Source organism: Balaenoptera musculus, chromosome 4 (assembly GCF_009873245.2).
Source record: "Balaenoptera musculus isolate JJ_BM4_2016_0621 chromosome 4, mBalMus1.pri.v3, whole genome shotgun sequence".
NCBI classification, from domain to species: Eukaryota; Metazoa; Chordata; class Mammalia; order Artiodactyla; family Balaenopteridae; genus Balaenoptera; species Balaenoptera musculus.
In genome coordinates this window covers 26656832-26670474 of record NC_045788.1, presented here as the reverse complement: position 1 = coordinate 26670474, position 13643 = coordinate 26656832, and the positions used below count along the sequence as shown (strand labels likewise).

Genomic DNA, 13643 nt, shown 5'->3' with positions numbered 1-13643 from the left:
ACACCAGATCTGTAGCTTTAAAGAGCTGGTTTGATGATATTCCTATTCATGTCTAATCAGATTGTGTTTTAAATTGCCATGGAATGAGTTCCTGGGTGAGACTTCCCTAAATTAGCCCTACAAAAGCGGGTGACATTCCTAAGAGAGTAAAAGACTTTCATTATAGGAGCTCTAAAAAGGAATAGTTTTATTACAAAGATTTTTGTTTTTATTGATTATTCTGGGACAATGTACCAGAGAAGTTAGTTCAAAACATAATAACATTTGTGTCAGGTCCATTCATAAGGAGAAATATGACAATGAGGAACTTCACCCTGAAATATATTATTGCTAGCATCCTGTTTATATCTAATGCTGCACAGAAACAGAATTATTTCCCACTGTCCAAATATTCTCCTCACACTGATTAACTGGAAGGAAAGTTTATCATCTTGGTCTATATCAAAATGTATGAACATTGTGGAAGCCATACAGTACTTTGACTCCAAAGATTTTGAGGGCAACAAGGAAGATTAGCATGGAAAACTGTGTATAATTCACCTTATACTGTTTGCTGGCAAACCCTCAAGCCATTACTTCAGTTGCTGGAAAGAGCCTCTCTCCCAACTATGCTCATCTTCCTCCACCCCCCACCTTTAACCTGCTCTCATTTCTTATTATCTTTGTGTGTTCCTTTGTTAAAATTCTTTGGGTTCCATTTTCCTTATCCCTTAAATATAGATCCTACTGGACTAAGGAACTGAGGTCAGGAAATAAAAGGTCATCTACCAAATACTAGTAATTATAGTAATTTCCCTAGCATATAATGAAAAAACGGACTCCAGGGTAATTAATGTTGGGGTTTAATTACCACAAATATACTATAAGTGATTAATATGCCAATAAAGCTACTGAAATTGGGCCTCATTAGCAGAGCCATATTGATATTTCATTGTATTGTATAAATATCAGACCAAATATTAGAAGGCAATTAATAATTCTAAGGAAGGTAATCTCAATGTAAGAAATCTGCAATCATGACAAATAGAAATAGCAAAAGGAAAGAAGGGTGTTTAGACTTAGGAAGAAAATATGTAAGGAAAAGTGGATAGCTACTTACATAAACTTATAGGGTTATTGAATTAGTAAGAAATAGATTCTCTTTCGGAACATAGAATCAAGAAACAACAAAGGATATCTTGTAGATATGTATTTTGTTTAATTAAAAAGAGCTTTCTAACAGCTTGACTTATCTAGCAATGAACTCCTTTAAAATGTCATGAGTTTATGAGAGTTAGACTTCCAATAATGCCAAGTTAGCCTGTATTGGAATAACTCTCCCATAGATAACAATAGTAAACTCTGGAAAAAAATATATAAACAACTATTTGAAGACACTGAAGAGCAGTAAAAGACAGACAGAAACTCTAGGGATTTGACCAGTTAAAAAATGAATTATAATAACTGAGTGAGATTCATGTTTACACAGCCTTTCCCCTGTGGGCATTCCCAATTCCTCAGGTGCAAGGCAGGTAGAACTCAAACAAAATGATCTGTCTTATTCACTTGTGATGTCAGTGAAGAGATTTCAGGCTGCCAGAGTGGCTGTACATTGAGGGTATCTCAGAAATTAGGGTAAGGAATATTAATACCTGCCTATAAAGAGCCCTTAAGTCCTTGACTGACCATTGAACTATACATGTGTTGGAGAGACTACAGTGATGTCAACAGAAAGTAGCAGTTGAAAGGACTGGACAGAGATTCCCATTGCTGTGCACTGCAAGGAAACAGAGTTTGGAATCTGAGTACTGCCAAGGATAGAAGGACTTGGTGAAACCAGGCATATGATAGACTGGCCTGAACAAAGTATAAACCAAAGTCTCCGGAAGTTAAAGATAATCAGCCTTCAACTGCATACCAGAAAATAATTAATTCTCTTTCAGAGGAAGAAGACAGAATTTAGAATCTCTATACTATACTATCTACAATGTCCTGTACACAAAAAAAGTAATAAACATCCTAAGAATCTATACTATACTATCCACAATGTCCTGTACACAGAAAAAGTAATAAACATCCTAAGAATCTATACTATACTATCCACAATGTCCTGTACACAAAAAAAAGTAATAAACATCCTAAGAATCAGGAAATTGTGACTCATTGTTAAAAAAAAAAAAAAAAGCAGCCTACAGAAACAGTTCCAAGGTGAAACAAATATTGGACTAGAGTAATGAAATAGGTATTATAAATATGTTCAATAATTTAAAGAAAATGATGGTCACAGTGAATAAACTGATGTGGAATCTCAACAGAGACATGGAAACTATGAAAAAGAACTAAGAAATAGTAGAACTGAAAAGTATAATATCTTTAATGCACTTAACAGCAGATTGAAATAAGGCCAGTAAATTTTGAAGTGAGATCCATGGTAATTACTTAATTTAAAGAGAAAAATACAGTAAGTCCCCTACATAAGAACCTTCAAGTTGCAAACTTCCAAAGATGCAAACGTGAATTCATACGTCCAATCACGTAAATTAGTTCGCATGTCTGGCATACATTGTCACGTGCGTGCATCCTCTACAAGTGGTTGTGCTTTTGTGTACTTTACTATACAGTACTGTATAGAGTACAGTAGTACATTATGTTTATTTCAAGCCCAGGATGTCCAGAAGCAAGTGTAAAAGCAGCAATGATGTAGCTGGTACTGCTAAGAAGCACCAAGCGATAGCAATGGAAACAAAAGTGAAAATAATTGAGAGTGGAGCGAGGCAAAAAGATGGTAGACATCACTCATTCTTATAACATGAATCGTTCAACCATTGGCATGATTCTAAACAACAAGGACAAGATCATGGAACATGTGAAGTCTGCTGTGTTGATGATATCCACAATAATATTGAAGAAGTGTGGAAAAGTGATGGAGGAGATGGAGAAACTTCTCAGCATGTGGATGTAGGATCAGCATCAGCATCGAGTCCCTCTCGGCTTAATGCTGATTCAAGAGAAAGCTAAAAGCCTTTATGAAGACTTGAAGAAGAAACACGGTGAAGAATCAGAGGGTGCATCTTTTAATGCCAGCCATGGATGGTTTCATTGGTTCAAGGCTAGAGCCAACCTTCACAATGTAAAAGTAAGTGGTGAGGCAGCAAGTGCAGTTACAGTAGCTGCCCAGGAATTTCCTGAAACGCTTTGAGAAATTATTGATGAAGGTGTGTATTTATCCAAGCAGGTTTTTAATGTGGACGAGACAGGACTGTACTGGAAGAGGAGGCCAGACCGAAGTTAGATCAGTAAGGAGGAAAAGTTGATGCCAGGCTATAAAGCAGCAAAGGACAGGCTAACTCTCTTGTTTGGTGGCAGTGCTTCTGGTGATGTGAAGCTGAAGCCTCTCTTAGTTTATCATTCAGAGAACCCAAAAGCCCTTAAAAACATAGCCATGGGCTCTCTTCCTGTTGTGTGGAAGAGTAACCCCAAAGCCTGGGTTATACAGGCCATTTTCCAGGACGGGTTTTTCTACCACTTTATCCCAGAGGTAGAGAAATATAGCTTGGAGAAGGAGATCCCATTCAACATTCTTTTGCTGCTTGACAATGCTCTGGGCCACCTCCCATTCATGGATGACTTTCATCCCAATGTCAAAGTAGTGCATCGCCACCGAATACTATGTCGCTCATCCAACCTATGGACCAGGGAGTTATAGCGACTTTCAAGAAATATTATTTATGTCACACTTTTTGTCAGGCAGTAAAGGTGAGTGACGAATCAGGAACAACATTGCAACAATTTTGGAAGGACTATAACATCTACAAGGCCATAAGAAACATTGACTTTGCTTGGTGTGAGGTTACGGCCATTACCATGAATGGGATTTGGAAGAACCTTTGCCCACAGTTTGTTCATGATTTTCATGGATTTGAGAAGGTGGATGAGGAGTCCAAAGAGGTCTTCAGCAACTTAGTGACCCTCAGCAAGAAGAGAGATCTGCAAGAGGACAATTTCATTGAACTCCATGCTCTGCAACACAAGGAGCTTACTAATGAAGACCTGATGGAATTGGTGGCCCATAGTAAGGATGAAGAGAGACAAGAGGAAGAAGAAGTAACTGAAGAACTGAAGAGATTCACGACCCAGGAAATGGCAAGAGGATTTTCTTTATTTGAGGAGGCGCTGTTAGTTTTCGAGGCACAGGACCTGAACGTAGAATGGTTCACGAAGGTTGCAGCAGCTGTTCAGAATGCAGTCTCTGTTATCTATATGAGAAAAAAAGAGCTACTACCCAGACATCACTGGATTGTTTTTTCAAGAGGGCAGATAGAATTGAATCCAGTAAGGAATCAGAACCCGTGTCATCTATGTCAGGCGTGAGTGAAATTGCAGCTTGCCCTCCATCTCCTATTGCTGATGATCCTTCAGCTCTGTCATCTCCCACCTCCTCTCCCTCCTCCAGTCAGTTAACTCTTCTTGCCTGTTCACTTGATGCCAGCCCCTGTATGCCAGCTGTTGTACTGTACCACTGCACTTTTCAAGGTACTGTACTGTAAGATTAAAAATGTTTTCTTTTCTTTTTTTTTTTTAGATGATATTGAGGATTATTTATTTACTTATTTATTTTTTTACCAAATTCTCATAGTTAATAAGGTCCTTTCTTTTTTTAATATATTTATTTATTTATTTATTTATTTTGGCTGTGTTGGGTCTTCATTGCTGCGCGCAGGCTTTTCTCTAGCTGTGGTGAGCGGGGGCTACTCTTCGTTGCGGTGCGCGGGCTTCTCATTGCGGTGGATTCTCTTGTTGCGGAGCATGGGCTCTAGGCGCGTGGGCTTCAGTAGTTGTGGCACACGGGCTTCAATAGTTGTGGCTCGCGGGCTCTAGAGCACAGGCTCAGTAGTTGTGGAGTGCGGGCTTAGCTGCTCTGAGGCATGTGGGATCTTTTTTTTGGTGGGGCTAATGGCTGACTCTGGGAGGACTCACGCTAAGGAGTACTTCCCAGAACTTCTGCTGTCAGTGTCCTTGTCCTCGTGGTGAGCCACAGCCTCTGCAGGAGACCTTCCAACACAAGCAGAATCAAGGTTTGCCTACCCAGCAGGACCCCTGGAGCCGGAGGAGAGAGGAGCCTGGAGTCTTCCTTATCAGTAAGAGAAACCAGGCCATCAAGGCTATGTTTTACATATCCGTCATGCCATTATCACTTTCACAAAATTAACAATAATCCTGGACTTCCCTGTTGGCACAGTGGTTAAGAATCCTCCTGCCGATGCAGGGGACATGGGTTCAATCCCTGTTCAGGGAAGATCCTAAAAATGTTTTCTTTATTTTTTGTGTTTGTTTTTTATGTATTATTTGTGTGAAAAGTATTATAAACCTATTACAGTACTATATAGCTGATTGTGTTAGTGGGTACCTAAGCTAACTTTGTTGGACTTATGAACAAATTGGACTTACGAACACGCTCTCGGAATGGAACTCATTCGTATGTAGGGGACTTACTGTATTGGAAAAAAGTAAACAAGTCTTGCTGACCTGTGAGGCAACATTAAATGGTCTAAGATACATTTAATCGAATTTACAGAAGGAAAGAATAGAGAATGGTGTAGGGAGGTAAGTTAAAGAAATAATGGTTGGATGTTTCCCAAATGGTGAAAATATCAACCTATCATCTATCTTTGATGCTCGAAGGCTTCCAAGGAGGATAAATACAAAGAAAACCACACATCACAGCCTAATTGCAGAAAACCAAAGCTAAAAACTTTACCTTAAAGCCAAAAATCTGAATCCCGTCAGATAAAAATGTAACTCAAAGCTGTTGGGGAAGAAAAGAAAAATCTGTCCACTCAGAATTCTATATCCAGTGAAGATATCATTTTAAAATGCATACAAAAAAATACTTTCAGATTAAACAGTGCTGAGAGAATTTATCTCTAGCTGTTCTGCACTATAAGAAATGCTAAAGGAAATTCCCCAGCCTGAAGGGATGTGACAATAGATAAAACTCTTTAACTACAAGAAAAAATGAAGAGCAGATAACTGTGTATTTATGGGTGAATATAAAAACTATTTTTCATCTCCTAATAGCTGTAAAGACAACTGATTGCTTTAGCAAAACATAACATTTAATTATGTAGTCTATAATTTGTGTGCATGTAAAACATGATAGCAATGACATATAGGATTGAGGTACCAAAAAGTGCTTTGCAAACTTCCTAATTTCACGTGAAGAGGTACAATATTAACTCTAAGAAGATTGTGGTAATGTAGGAAAAACCAATAAAAAGAAAATAATACTAAGAGATGTAGCTAGGGAGCAATAGGGCAAATAAAGTAGGATTAGTACAAAAAACAGTAAATTTTTCATCCCCTGAAGGATTTGAGTTGGAACATCACCAGATCAGGAATTTCATAAAGACACAGGTTTGATCATTATTCTTCCCCTCAAAACTTGGGATTTGGCGCATATGAAATACTTTCAATCGTTTCTTTATCCCTCCCCAAAGCGATATGTTTCACAAGCCATGTTTTGCTCCTGAATTATTGGGGATCATTCATGTGATCATTTTGGATGTTTGCATTCATAAACTCAATCTCTGAATCACTCTCATGAATTTAAAACAAAGCTAATAAATAGTATCATATTTAGCTGTACTTTTGGCACTACTTCGTTTTATGCTTTCAATATAACATTATTTCAGTATTTGGGTAATGTCCCATGCAATTACTACTGATAAATGTAATACGAATTTTTAAAATCTATTTCACACACACAGTAGCAGATAGCATTCATAAGGGGAAAATGGAAAATTCCAGAACTCCACTCCCATACGCCTTCCCCTATCCAAACTTCTCCCATAGTGGGGCACTGCCAAGTACTCTTCAGAACTTAATCTAATTTACTTCTGTCCAGTTCTGATTCTTTATAAGGTCAGAGATATCTAGATTCCCTCAGTTCCTGTCAGTGGGTTGTGTTCCTTCCCATGGACCACAGATCTAAACTTCATTAGTTTGAAACCAATACTTGTGCCTAACAACAGTAATTAACAAATGCCATTTTTCTCTCAGAAAACATAGGCGACCCAGCTCCCCCACTCCCCTTTTCTGGCACCCCTTCCTCCTTCCCTCCCTCCAACATCAAACTGGCCTCCTCCAATCCAGTGGAAAGGAAAACAAATGCCTGGGCCCCGCGCCTGTTTCCAGCCCGCATTGCATCGCCAAGGCCAATTCTCCAAGCCAAGGGTCTGGGGGGTGGGACAGACGCAAATTAACAGGGCTCTTACGAAAGGCTGGTTTCTTCTTTTCCTTTATGGGCTCTTTAATCTCTGCCACGAAGCCCTGCCTCACAGCTCTAGAAAGTGCCTTTAGGATTAGAGGCAACCGTCGACTTGCTTTTATCTTTTTCTTCACCTCACATGTGAGCGGTGACAACTAGTTTTCCCTCTTTTCCTGTCTCCTGTGCATTTTTACTGGAAAGCGGGCTTCAGCGGCGGCCCGAGCCTCCAGGGGCAGCGGACCCTCGGCGGAGGAGCTCCCAGCGCGGGGGCGGGGCGGGGCGGGGCGGGGCGGGGCGGGGAGACGGCGCCCCGTGGAGGGTCCCCGCCCGCGGGACCACGCCCCCGACCCCTCCCCCGCGGGGCTCTGTGTGGTTTTTCATTTCAAAATCCTCCTCTTCCTTCTCCATTTCCCCGCCCCGCCCCTTTCTCTGTCCTCCCTGGATAAACTCAGACCCCAGGCCTGGCGTCGCGGGTGCCGAGCGGACGGCGGGCCGGGAGGTGAGTGGGGCCGGGCAGGCGGAGAGCCGGGTCGCGGGCGCCTCGAGGAGAGGCCCGAGGCCGGCGGACGCGGGGGCACGCGGTGTCCTGGGCTGGCTGCCCCCCGGCCCGGCTGCCCCCCGGCCCGCCGCGCCCCGCGCCGCATCCCCAGGTGGTTTCCGAAGTTTCGGGGCGCTCGGCGCATGTCTGCCAGGTGGACGCGTGGGCCTGGCTGGCAGCGAGCCGTCTCCGGCGCTGGGTGAGGGGTCGGGGCGCCCTGGATCAGAAGTCGGCGGTCGTGGCCCGGGGGCGGAGGCTGTGGAGGGGAGAGCGTTCCGGCCGCGGAGAAGCGCGCCCCGGAGAGCGGGCTGCGCTGCCCGGCCGCGCTGCGCCCCTTTCCCGCGTCTCCTGCCCCGGACGCGGCTCCGCTGGCGTCTCTGGCGGGCGCTCGCTCCGCGCAGCTTTGCGGACCCGGGCCTGGCCGACTCGCAGGTAAAAGGATTTGCAGCCACTTCTTGACGTGCTTTGCTGGCAGAGAGACGGGGGTTACAGGAGAGAACCCAACTCTCGCTTTGGCAGTCAGGCAGACATGGGGGGCGGGTGGTAATTTATTTCGGCGTACAGTTGCTTTGTTTCTATAAAATAAAACGTTTATGTTTCAAGACTTAGAATTTTCTTTCATTTGTTTTCTGGTCTGAGGACCTACAATTTAGTTGAGTTTTTACTTTGTTGCGTATCTAGTGTGTTATCTACCCAAACTAGTACAGAGATGAAGATATTATGCACTAAGGTCGATTCCCACCTGCTTAAAAGGGTAAAGCTTTAATATTTTATATTGGGTGTTACTACATTACGAGTAGGATACCCTCCATCTATCTATCTCGCTATCACGGTAAATCTTGGAACGCTAGCATCACTTCCAGGAAATTTGGAAAAGCCAAGAATGCTCCTTATCATACTTTATGACGTTGTTGAGTTGTATAGGCCAGTGAGGTAGGCAGGAGGACACGTTAACAGTTATCAATAGATGTTATATGTATAAACTGGAAAATAGAACAAAATAAACCATTCCGTTTGGCATGAAATAACTTGAAAAACGTATTTTAAAAAAGACAAAGCTCTAGGGACATAGATGAAAATATACTACATATGAGAATGTATAGATAAAAATACAATGAAATACATAGCATTCTTCTAGACAAAGGTATCATTTCTCTAAAAGAACATATAAATTAAACAGAATCCAAACCGAATTTTTTTTGTTTGTTTTTAAAGCAACTGTTTAGCTCAAGTGGAAAAACAACTACTTGCCAGGAAGATTTCAATTCAAAGAAAAATGTACATATGTATACATATATACGGGGATATTGCTATATAATAAAAGGTCTTATAAAGCTGTAGTGATTAAAAGGCCACTAGGGAATAGATCTACTACCAGACAAATCAAAGAAACTGAAGAGACATTTAAGAATAAAAGGAAAGCTGACATTTGATAAGCATACATTTAAATTAGGGAATGGAGAATAAATAACATTTAATCCATCATGTATGGACAATCAGGTGTTTATTTGGGAAACCTAATAATAAAACTTGAAATTTCCCTCATTCTTAACATACAAATGAAATCTAGATGATTTACTAATTTAAGTCGAAATATATGAAACCTAAAAAAGAAGAAAAGCTGAATGAATGTTTGTGAGTGTAGCATGTGGGAAAGCATTTTTGAGGTTGATAGAAAAACCTAAAGCCCATGTAGGGACATGATTCTTAACATCTGCATGCAAGAAAAACAAAACAAAACAGATACAAATGGAAATTGTTAACAGAAAAAGAGCTAATTTTCTTATATGCCTGGAGCTCTCATTAAGGACTTTTAAGATCAACAATCCAATTTGAGAATGAAAAGTGTCAATTCAAAGTAAGAGAAACACAAATGATAAGGGGAATGAAGACTCTCAGCCACATTATCAGAAAAATGCAATTAAAGTAAGACCATTTTTGCCTGTTTTACTGATTTTGAAAATGTGATAATGCTCAGTTTTGTTGATAGTGTGGTGAGAGAAATATACTATTAACAAACTCTTAGTGGAAATGTATTGGTAAAACTTTTTTATGGTGATAACTTAAAAATTTTAATATTCATTCACTTATTGGAATTCATTGTGCTCCTAAGTGTGCAAATAAAAATCTGTGTCAAAGATGGTCACAGTAGGATTGTTTGTAATAGAAAACTTGGGAATAGTTTTGTAACCAATGATTGGAATTTGGTTACATAATTAATTGTACATCTACAGTGGAATAATAATAGTTTAAAACATTTGATAGTTCTAAATGTTCTAAAGTGGAAATATGTCCAAAGTATATTATAAATTGAAACGAAAACAAACAGAAACGAAAAACAAGTTGAACCACAGTATGTATAAATGTTTATGTATGTGGGTGTGTATATATACATATATTTATATGTATATATGTGTATTTGCTTTATTGTGGTCTGGAACTGAACATGCAATAGCTCTGAGGTATGCATATATTATTATGTATATTCATGTTTTGTTCTATAAATATATACATGTTTGTAAGTAAAAAGTGATGTTTTTATAATAGGAAAAATAAAATAATAAATAGTAAAGATCTTGAGATTGTAATTAGTAATTTAGGTATATAATTCCTTTCTGGATATATTAGTTATCATTCGGTGTAGAAGAAATATATTTTCTTTCACAGAGCTTTTCATATTGTTCACTTCATTTACTTTCTCTTTGAATGTTCTCTTTCAGGTTCTTTCTTTGAAAATCCCTTCCTTTATCTACTTCCTTAGTATTGATTACTATGATGTTTCCTATAGGCACACAATTGAAAAGTTTTGCTTGAGGGGTTTCACAGCCTGTTAACTTTTTTAAAAACGAAATACAGTAGTTTTTATACTCTTTATATATTTCAGTAACATTGTCCTAAAATCACTTTTATAGTACTCATTCTTCAGGATGAGAGAGATGCTGTCCTTCAAAAAGTTTGTAAGAGTATATTTCTCTCATCACATTATCAACAATACTGAGTATTATCACATTTTCAAAATCAGTAAAACAGGCAAAAATTAGACTACAAAAAAAATCAAAAAGAATACATGGCAAAAATGTTAACATTCATGACAAATTTGAGAAAAAATTCTTAGCATAAAATAAAGTTGTAATACTATTCATATAAACAACATGAAAAGAAATCTCTTTTATACAGCAGGTTCTTATTAGTCATCCATTTTATACACATCAGTGTATACATGTCAATCCCAATCTCCCAATTCATCACACCACCATCCCCCTCCCCCACGCCGCTTTACCCCCTTGGTGTCCATACGTTTGTTCTCTACATCTGTGTCTCAACTTCTGCCCTGCAAACCGGTTCATCTGTACCATTTTTCTAGGTTCCACATATATGCGTTAATATACGATTTTGTTTTTCTCTTTCTGACTTACTTCACTCTGTATGACAGTCTCTAGATCCAGCCACGTCTCTACAAATGACCCAGTTTTGTTCCTTTTTATGGCTGAGTAATATTCCATTGTATATATGTACCACATCTTCTTTATCCATTCGTCTGTCGATGGGCATTTAGGTTGCTTCCATGACCTGGCTATTGTAAATAGTGCTGAAGTGAACATTGGGGTGCATGTGTCTTTTTGAATTATGGTTTTCTCCGGGTATATGCCCAGTAGTGGGATTGCTGGGTCATATGGTAATTCTATTTTTAGTTTTTTAAGGAACCTCCATACTGTTCTCCATAGTGGCTGTATCGATTTACATTCCCACCAACAGTGCAAGAGGGTTCCCTTTTCTCCACACCCTCCCCAGCATTTGTTGTTTGTAGATTTTCTGATGATGCCCATTCTAACTGGTGTGAGGTGATACCTCATTGTAGTTTTGATTTGCATTTCTCTAATAATTAGTGATGTTGAGCAGCTTGAAAAGAAACTTTTTAAAAAACCTAGCAAACAGAAAAATGGGCACATGACAAAGAGGCAGTTCACAGAAATGGAGCTGAAAATGACTTTTAAGCAAAGACTAAAAACTGCTCAAGATATGGAAAATAAAACTGAAATGTTTTCACCTTTCAGATTGACAATGACAAAATTTTGATAAAACATAGTGTTAGGAATGGAACACGTTTTTGTCTGGTATGTGAGTTGATTCATATTCTTGACAAAGAGTTTGACAATATATGTCAAAATAAAAATGTTCAAAACTTTTATCCAGCAATTCTACTTCCGGGGATTCAATACACTGGTGCACAAAATATGTAAATTTATTTCAGCATTGTTTGTAATGGCATACATTTGGGAACAATTTAAATTTTCATCAAGCAGCCAGTTTGAACTGTGGTGCAGCCTTTAAAAATAATAAGGTTATCTGAACTGAAATGTAATCAACATCAAAGAATTTTAATAAATGAAAAAACAAGATACGAAACAGTATATAGGAAACTGCCTTTTGTATTAAAAGGCATATATATTAGTTTGTGTTTGCTTAGAAAACCTCTTGGAGGACACAAAAAATCTAGTATCTGTGGCTGCCTTTTGAGAAGGGAAATGGGGATCTAGGTAGGAAGGATCCTTTTTGTGATATAAATATATGTACTTTTGCAGATAACACATTCTAAAATGGCTGTTTTTATACATGTAAGGTTTATCAAAATGATTTAATTGTAGGTCACCTGACATCCTGTTTTGTTACAGTTTTTAATGCTAGAAGACTAGCCAGAAAATGACACAATAAGGCATTATCTGGCAATCTTTTAGATATCATGATTGTCATGGTAATGTTTCCGAAAATGTATTATATAAACATCATGATTATATTATTCTTCTGGAATTTTTTGTACTCCAGGTAACAAAAACATGCCTCCTCTGAAAGCTAAAATGGAGAGACCTGATTTTCTCTTTAAAAAAATTAAGCTAATACGTTTAATAAAAGTTATCTATCAACTGTGACTATCAGTTTGCTCCCATTTAATCTAATTCTTTTGTTTTTAAATAAAGCTGAATAACCAACCTCCTGCTAAAAAGAAGGAAATGTCCTACCATAGACCTTTTGTTTGGAAGGAACCATGGTGTGACTAAAATAAGAAAAACGTTTGTATAAATTATAAAAACAGAATATAAATTGATTAGATTTTGCCAACATTTTCATTTGTTCATAGTGAAAATTAGTCACCATTTCTCTCAAGTTTCTTGTAGGATTAATTTCATGCAAATATATAATTAAATATATAAATATATATATTAAATATATATATTAAATATATATTAAATATATAAATATATAATAAATATATATATTAAATATATAAACAAAATATTGTTCTAATGAAAGATTCCATGTGTCTCTGGGTTACTTCTACTGCATGTTTTATTCCAAAGTAACAGAGCTAAATTTATCTTGTTAGTGCAGGCCTCTGTAATTGCTTTTTGAGTAGGATAGTTTCTTAATTCCAGCCCATGTAACAGCAACCTATTAAGTTGCCAAGGTGTGGAACAGGAATGACAGAATCCTTCATAATCATCAGACTTTAATCCATTCATACTGAGCCCACTCAACTATCTAGTTCCCTGGTGACTAGGAAACCCATAAAACTAACACAATACACCACAGGAGCCAAGATTTTGGCTTCAAGTCTGTAAAGAGAATTATGCTTGGAAGGGTGTGTAAAGTTTTCATCTTTTATGAACCTCAGGTCTTTTTAGTTAAATTCACTATAAGAGTCTAGATTGTCAGTTCTATTTCTATTATTTTTTTCATTTCAGATTATAAAATCTATTATACATTTCTTATAGAAAACTTGAAAAGGAAATATTATTTATACTTTAGCATATTCTCTAGATTTTAAATACTTTTAAAAACAAAACTTTCCATATTATAATT

The 13643-nt window shown here is 38.2% G+C and overlaps 1 protein-coding gene across 2 annotated transcripts in view; it reads left to right on the top strand.

Annotated features, from left to right (window-relative positions):
- The first annotated feature begins 7640 nt into the window (after nt 1-7640).
- The window catches only part of PLSCR4 (phospholipid scramblase 4), a 37553-nt gene continuing 31550 nt past the window's right edge, over nt 7641-13643 (top strand). The window contains exon 1 of one of the 2 annotated variants that reach the window (XM_036851540.1): nt 7641-7745. The gene's annotated coding sequence lies outside the window, so the exon portion shown is untranslated. The remainder of the gene's footprint in view (nt 7746-13643) is intronic. The other variant, XM_036851539.1, reaches the window with a different exon arrangement.